The sequence below is a fragment of the Nyctibius grandis genome, unplaced genomic scaffold (assembly GCF_013368605.1).
Source record: "Nyctibius grandis isolate bNycGra1 unplaced genomic scaffold, bNycGra1.pri scaffold_211_arrow_ctg1, whole genome shotgun sequence".
NCBI lineage: Eukaryota > Metazoa > Chordata > Aves > Nyctibiiformes > Nyctibiidae > Nyctibius > Nyctibius grandis.
Genome location: NW_027167584.1, coordinates 1 through 7,624, shown reverse-complemented (window position 1 = coordinate 7,624; position 7,624 = coordinate 1). Strand labels below are relative to the sequence as shown.

The window sequence follows — 7,624 nt, the reverse complement described above, 5'->3', positions numbered from 1 at the left end:
CGTACGCACGCAAAAAGCGTTCGAAAAGGAGCTCGAGTGCTACGAGAGTGCTGGTAGGGCAAGAAAGGACTCAAACGACATTGTTATAGAGAGGAATTAGGAGTGGGTGGGCAAGAAAAAGAAGGCTGGAGGCACGGTGAGTGCCTTGGAGTCTCAGGAGGGCATCTAGGCAAACTACACGTTATTGAGGGAGAGACAAACCAAACAGATACCATCGATGGCAGAGATAAAGATGAAGGAGCATTGCGTAGCAAAGAAAGACCGGAGGCTCTGACGGTACGAAACAGATAGGGAGATCGAGTGTTACAAGGTGCTATAGAGAATGAGGAAGTCTCGGGAGGGATTGTGCCTGTGAGGAGAGGGGGGTGAGGGTGGGGGGGGCGGGCTGTTAGACAAAAAGAGGCTCGGGTGTGATGACCCGAGCAGAGTACGGAGGGTCTCGGGCAGGAGGGGATTGAATGCAGAAATCCGAGATAGCGTAGAGGAACAAACGATTGCTCTGCAACTCAAAATGCTACAAGATGGATGTGGAGCTCAAGGAAGGTCTCGGGAGGCGTCGTGACTGGGGGAGGATGTGTCCCGAGAAAGCCAGAGAGACAGAAAAAGTACTAGGGACGTGACTATTAAATCCAGAAAGGATCTGAACCGAGTAAACACGGCATCAGAGGGCGAGGGAACAAATAGAGACACGGCTAGAGGAAAGAGATGACGGAATGACTGGGCCGTGTTACAGATGGGGACTCGGGAAATCTTCTGTGGGAATAAGAGGGGTGCGAGGTCCGCTACAAAATGAAAACTGTGCCGAGGACGACGATGATGCTGTGACGGCGTCGGGAAGCGTTGTGCGCCGTTAAAGGGGTCCGTATTGGGCCGCAGAGACGGCGGAAGGCTCGGGGGCACGAGGAGGAAGTCCGGAGGGGATTTGAACCGACCGCAGGTGTCCTCGGGAGGCCGGGGACCCGACGGCGGCACCCTAGATGGCAGAGAGGACGATGAGAGCGCTCTGAGACACAAACGAACCCGAGGATGGATTTCTGAGGGAAGGAGAGAGGTCCGAGTCAGCTACGGAGCTAGAACGGGGCGGTGGTACGCAAAGAAGGTCTCGGGAGGCACGGTCGCTGGGATCGGAGGGGTCGTGAAAGGCTCGGAGGGATAAAAGACACCAAAAGGGAGGTCAAGTACTACCAAAATGCTGTGGAGCACACAAAAAGTCTCAGCAGACATCCTAGATGGCATAGAGAGGACAAAGAACGCTCCTTTTTGGGAACGGGGATCTCGGGAGAGGTGTGATTGCAACAAAATTACTCCAAAGGGGGCTTTCGAAGCTAAAAGCATGCTGCGGTGAACATCTAAGACCTCGGGAGGCACCCTGACGGTAGCAGAGGGTTTCTGAGAGGGATGGACGAGAGCAGGCTCGAGGACGTGATGAAAAAGTCCGGACGGGATGTGGACATACTACAAAGGTCCTCAGGGGACCGGGGACAGAACAGAGGTATCCTGGCTAGCATAGAGGACGATGTAAGCGTTCGGGACGTGAAAGATGGCATCGGGAAACGTTCTGGGCGTTCTAGCGTGAAGCGCGACACGGAGCCGAAAGAGGGCCGTGGGACGTGAGGACGGCCTCGGGAAGCGCGATGACGGGAGAAGGGTGCCGAGAGCGACGGACCGAAGAAGGCTCGGGGACGCGACGCGAAACTCGACGAGACGTCCCGGTGACGTACGGATGTCCTCGGGGGACGAGCGACTGAATGGAGACGTCGGAGATGGCGGTGAATAAGGTCAGAGAGCTCTGGGGCACGGAGGAAGCCTGAGGAAGGGTTGCGGATGAATAAGAGGGATACAAAGAGGGCTGCGGTGCTCAAAGGGTGCTGTGGGGCATGAGGATGTCTCTGCAGGAAAGAGAGGGCTCTGGGGGGCAGAGGGAAGGCTGACGTAGAGACAAAGAAAGGATTGCTGACGTGAAGTACTCGGGAGGGGATCTAAATAGAGTACGGGTGTCCTGGGGAGGTACGGACGGATGGGAGGCGAGCGAGGCGGAGGAGAGGATGCGCAGACCGCTTTGACCCCGGGAGACGTTCTGACGAACCGAGAGGGGTACCGATTACGCTCCGGAGATGAGTGTGCCGAGACCTTCTAAAGCGTAGGGATGGACTGAGAGAAGAGGAAAAAAAAAAAAGGCATAAAGAACACTTACAAAGTGACAGGGTGAGTGACAGACAAGAAAGAATTAAAAAAACAGAGTTAGAAAACTTGATAAAAGCAAACAGAAAATTTAAATAGCAAAAGGGTTCGACACAGAGAAGAAAAATATTTAAAAATACCGACAGAAAACTAGATAAAAACAGACATAGAAAAAAATGAAAACATTAAACTAAATAAATGGAGACATCGAAAGAAAATTGAAAAATTGAGAGAGGACCCAATAGACAAGCAAGAACTAAAAAATAGGGACAGGACAAAAGCAGACGCAGAAAAAAAATTAAAACCCGTTGTTACAGTTTAAGGCTGGGCCGGCTATTAAACCTGTGGCGAAAGCTCTCTGTTAACCCTCCTCGTCCCCCGGAAGGTGAAGGGAAAAGGGAGAGAGACTTATGGCTTAGAAATTAAAAACTGTTCTCATGAACTATAATAATAAAAGAGAGTATAATAAAAATAATGGAAATAATTAAATAGCTACAAATATATACAAAACCAAGATTGACCTCCCCCGATGGCTGTTACGTCACCGCCGGCGCTTCGGGGCGGGTTCCGGGAAGGCCCGGACTGCACCGGGCGATGGACGGGAACTGGATTAGGGGATGCGTGGATCGGGATCGGGGGTGGCGAGGAAACGGACGGTCCTCTTTGGACGCTGGCTGTAAAAGAAGGGGCGGGACCCTCGAGATCCCGCCGGCTTGATATCGAGAATGACGTGTATGGGATAGAATAGGTCGTCGGTCGATTTAGGATAGCCTCTCCTGTCCGCTCCTCCCTGGACGAATGACCCTTTGCTGGCTCTTCGCTTGTAATCGGTGACAAATTTAGCGGTGGCCTTGGTTTCTCTAAGACTAAGTACAGCGAGAGCCTTTCTGTGTAACATCCCCACCGGTGCCTCAGCGATAACTACGTACTTAGAGCGTTATCGCTCCTAGAAGCGGACGCTGCCCGCAAAATGTGCGGTTACTTTGCTGAAAGTGCGGTCGCTTAGAATAAACAGCTGAAAGTAAAAATCGCTGAAAGGAAAATTAATTTGTTTTAGCCGAACCGGGACACCTGTCAAGATCGAGGAAAAAATTAAAAATCGGGAAGGGCAAACTAAACGAACAAAGACATAGAAATGAAATTTTAAAAGGGACAGGGCACGGCACAGATGAGAATGAAATAAAAAAAAAATGAACACGGTGACCTGGATAAAAGTAGATATAGGAAAACATCTAAAATCGTGTCACGTGGGAAAGACGAGAAATAATAAAAAATAGGGTTAAACATCTTGATATAAGTAAACCTACAAAGACGACTTTAAAAGTGATAACGTAGAGGACAGATAGGAAAAAAGTAAATGACAGAGACAGATTCATACATAATAGTGAACAAAGAAATAAAAATTAAAAAGTTTAAACATTGACAAGAAAAATTTGAAAATAACAAAAACCCTAAATATAGACATAGAAAGAAAATTTTAAAATCAATGGTGCTAAGGAAAAAAAAAGAAAAGAACAAAAAAAAAAAGACCCTGACGGCACAAAAGGGGGCGTAAAAGGAACGTTTTAAAATCGAGGGGGAACGGGGAAATAAAGAAAAAAATTAGAAAATAAGGACTGCGAGCTAAAACAGAAGATGAAAGAAAATTTTTAAAGTGACATCACTAAGGAAAGACAAGAAATAATTAAAATAAGGGTATGGAAATAAAGACAGGAAATGGGATAAAATGAGAAAGAAAATTTTTAAAGCAATAGTGATTAAGGAAATAAGGAAAAAAAATAAAAAATAGCCCTGTGAAATAAAATGTAGATGCAGAAAGAAAATCTACAAAGGTATGTTGTAAGGGTTCAAGGCTAGTCACGCTATTAAACCGAGGGCGGACGCTAGTAAGCCCTTTCCTGCCCCGCCGGGACGGGAAGAAAAAGAGACACTTCAAGGTTGGAAAGTTGAAAAAGTTTTAATGAACTATAACAATGAAAAAGAGTATAACAATAATAATGGAAATCATTACATATATACAAATATATGCAAAATCAAGATCGGACTACCCTGACGATGGTTACGTTGCCGCTCTCACTGCAGGGCGAGTGAAGCGAGTGAAGACTTCTTCGCTCCGGACCGCTCTCAGAGACGGACGGGAACGCACGGATCGGGATCGGAGATGGGAGAAAAATGGACGGAGTCCTCTGCGGATACCGGCCCTAGCAGAAAGACGGCGAGACCCTCGTGATCTCACAGCGTTATACTGAAAATGAAAAGTATGGGATGGAATACCTCTTTGGTCGCTTTTGGGTAACGTGTCCTGTCCGCTCCTCCCTGCGGGTGCGACCCCGATATGGCTCTTCGCTCGTAAGTACCGAGGAATTTAGCGGTGACCGGGCTTTCTCTAGGAATAATTACACACGAGAGCCTTTCTGTGTACCGTTTCCTACCGATACCTTGGTAATAACTATAAACTTGGAGCGTTATCGGTCCTAGAAGCGCACGCTGCCTGCAAAACTTGCGGTTAGTATCGGAAAGTGCGCTTACTTAGAAGAACCTTAGCTGAAAGTAAAAATCACTGAAAGGAACATTGCTTCTGTTTTAGTCCAAACCAGGACAGATCTCAAAAAATCAGAAGAAGAAATAACTATTTAAAGACAGTGAATGAAAAAAAGTAGGCATAAAAAGAACATTTGAAAAGTAAGGGGTATTAGGTTAATAAAGGGAAAAACTAAATAATAGAGACAGCAAGCTAAAATGGAAATGTACAAAGAAAATTAAAAAAGCAAGGGTGCTAAGAAAAGAAGTAAAGACAGCTAAGGGACTAAAAACAGTCGTAAAAAGAATAATTAAAAAGCAATGTGTATTAGGAAATTAAAGGAAAAAATTATGAAATAGGGACAGCAAACTAAGAGATAGAAAGAAAACTGACAAAGCAAGGGGGCTTAGGAAACCGCGCCGCTGGCTCTGACGTGACACGGCCCCTGCCACCCGCCTCCGGGCAGCCCTCGCTGCTGGCTCTGACACGGCACGGAGCCCCTGCCTCTGACGTGAACCCCACCTGCCCCGCTGCGCCCCCACGAGCCCCCCTCCTGAGGGCTTTCCCCAGTACCGATGGCCGGTCGATGGCGCGGCCTCGCTCGCCTTCTCCCTCGGTGCGGCCGCAGCCCTGTGACGCTTCGTGATGGCTCCGCTTCTCTCCTAGCTTCTACTGGTCCCTCCGAGGCCACCTGATGCAGGCAGTACAGGCCCCTTCACAGGCACCCACCTCTTTATAGAGGGCAGCAGCCTCAGGTGCCTCATGTGTGGGCCATCAGCCTCAGTGCCTGCACCTGGGGCTCCTCCAGGCCTGGCCCACAGCCAGAGGCCAACAGTAACAGAGTGCCATGGCCTGACCTCGAAGGTTCATCAACTCTGCCCCTGGGCTCTGTCATGGCCCCTCACCGACTACAAAGCAAGGACAAGTGCAGCCAGGAAGGTTAAGGTAACAGCTGTGTTTATTCAGTTTATTCACATAACAAGTCCAGGCAGCGAGTCTGCTCCGCAGCTCCGAATCCTGACCCTCCCCCGGGACGCCTTGGCACTCGTTCCCAGAGTAGTGCTGGTCGGTTGGGCGGGGAACGCGCGGTCGTCGGCTCCTGGAGCGATGGCTTGCGGGGCACAGATGGAGACGGCCAAAAGTGACTAGCACGGTTCAGGACGCTAGAAGAGAAGAAAAAAATGGCAGCTGTCTGAACAGAACGCTGATAGTAAAAAAGCATGAAGCGGGGAAGAGTACGGCAAAAGACTCGGGGAGCCGCACGGAGGTGCGAAAAAAGCGGCGGGGAGAGGAATAGAGGCGGCAGAAAGAGGGAGAGAGAGCTGGACGTACACTGACCGAAAAGGACGGGGACCAGGATGGAGATGCAGAAAAAACCTGTAAGGGGTGGCACAACATAGAAGAAAAAAGAACAGTGGCAGGAAGCTAGACCAAGAGATGGAGAAAGACCAAAAAAGCTACAAAGACCAGGGAAGAAAGGGAGAAATGAAACTGCAGGGACAGGGAGCCGGGACCCGGAACGATAGATAGGAAGGGGCGAGGGGGGCAAAATGACGCAAAACGAACCGCATAGCTACACGGTAGGGCGAGAGAGAGAAGAATTAAGAAACAGGGAAATGGACACAGAAAAAGGAGAGCTAGAGAACAAAAAAAATAACAATGCATATAGAAAGAACAGAAAGAGAATTCTAAAATAGGATCAACAGGGAGCCACAGATGGTGACATGGAGAAAGGACAAAAGTAACTGGGTGCACGGCAGACAGGAAGGAATTAATGAATAAGGACACAGCTGGACTGAGACAAAGAAAGGCAAAGGATCCCACGAGCAACAGTGCGATTCAAAGACCAGGGACTGGGAACCAGACAAAGAAGCAGAAATTAAATACGAAAAAGCGATGTGCCGCAGGGCACAGAGGGAAAAACTGATACATAAGGACATGTACCAAGATGGAGTGCAATGAAGAACAGAAAAAAAAAAATAGCTCTGAGCTACAGGGAACAAAGAGGAACTGAAGAACCAGGACCGGCAGCCGGACAAGACAAATAGGGAGGAAATGAAAAATAGTGGCATGGAGCCAAACAGAAGTGGACAAATACAAACAAATACTGTGGGAAGACGGAGCTGGACAGACACGGAGACCCAGGGAAAAATCCAGATGGTCTACAAAGGGCATATGGAGGCATTAAAACTGGAGACAGGGAGATGGATGGACGGGGACCGCGGAAAATACCGCCGGGTGCGGTAAGTGCGGCGACTGAGCTGCGGTACCTGCTTTGGGCCGCCGGCCTTCCCTGAGCATTTAGTAGGCTGAGAAATGACTATGCCCTTCTCCCACATACATGCAACCCAAGCAGTAATATTCATTGCCTCAGTACCAAAAATCATCTGAGTGTTTTGAGCGTTTCAGTCCTTATAGTTAACTGCTTTAAAAGTCTATTGGTGTTTTTTTGTCTGTGCCCCCCACCTGTGACGAAGAAGGAGAAGCAGGAACGGGTTTTCTTTCCCGCGCTCTAAGCCCCGGGGATCGGCGTATCGGTCTGCACGTGGCGTCGGGGGTGACAACGATGGCGGCAGGTCATCAAATGCTGGTGAGAGATTTAAAAAAAAAGAAAAAAGGAGAGATGGACAAGATCATGAAGGCAGGAGAAAACAGACAGAAAGATACTGTGTGTGAGACAGATAGCTCTGTTTAGTAGGAAACAGGACAGCCAAGCTGACCGAATGTGAGCGGCTGATGCGTGAAGGAGGCGTACGCTGGTGATCCTTGGGAGTTGTTGGCTGCTTTCTGCCTTTCCTCTCCGCTGTGCTATCGGTACTCTGCTCTCCTGCTTCTGCATACCCCTGAGGCTACCTGAGCAGGGCTTGTCTGCCAGCATGCTAACTGACTGGATGTGAACTGGGAAAATCAAGTGGGCCCGTT

At 49.0% G+C, this 7,624-nt stretch overlaps 1 long non-coding RNA gene across 1 annotated transcript; it reads right to left on the bottom strand.

Annotated features, from left to right (window-relative positions):
* Positions 1-5,642: 5,642 nt before the first annotated feature.
* LOC137677409 (uncharacterized) lies at positions 5,643-7,607 on the bottom strand. Its single transcript, XR_011050272.1, has 2 exons — positions 7,169-7,607; positions 5,643-5,865 (listed from the first exon to the last, which is right to left on the bottom strand). It is a non-coding gene; the product is annotated as an uncharacterized lncRNA (long non-coding RNA).
* Positions 7,608-7,624: the final 17 nt, after the last annotated feature.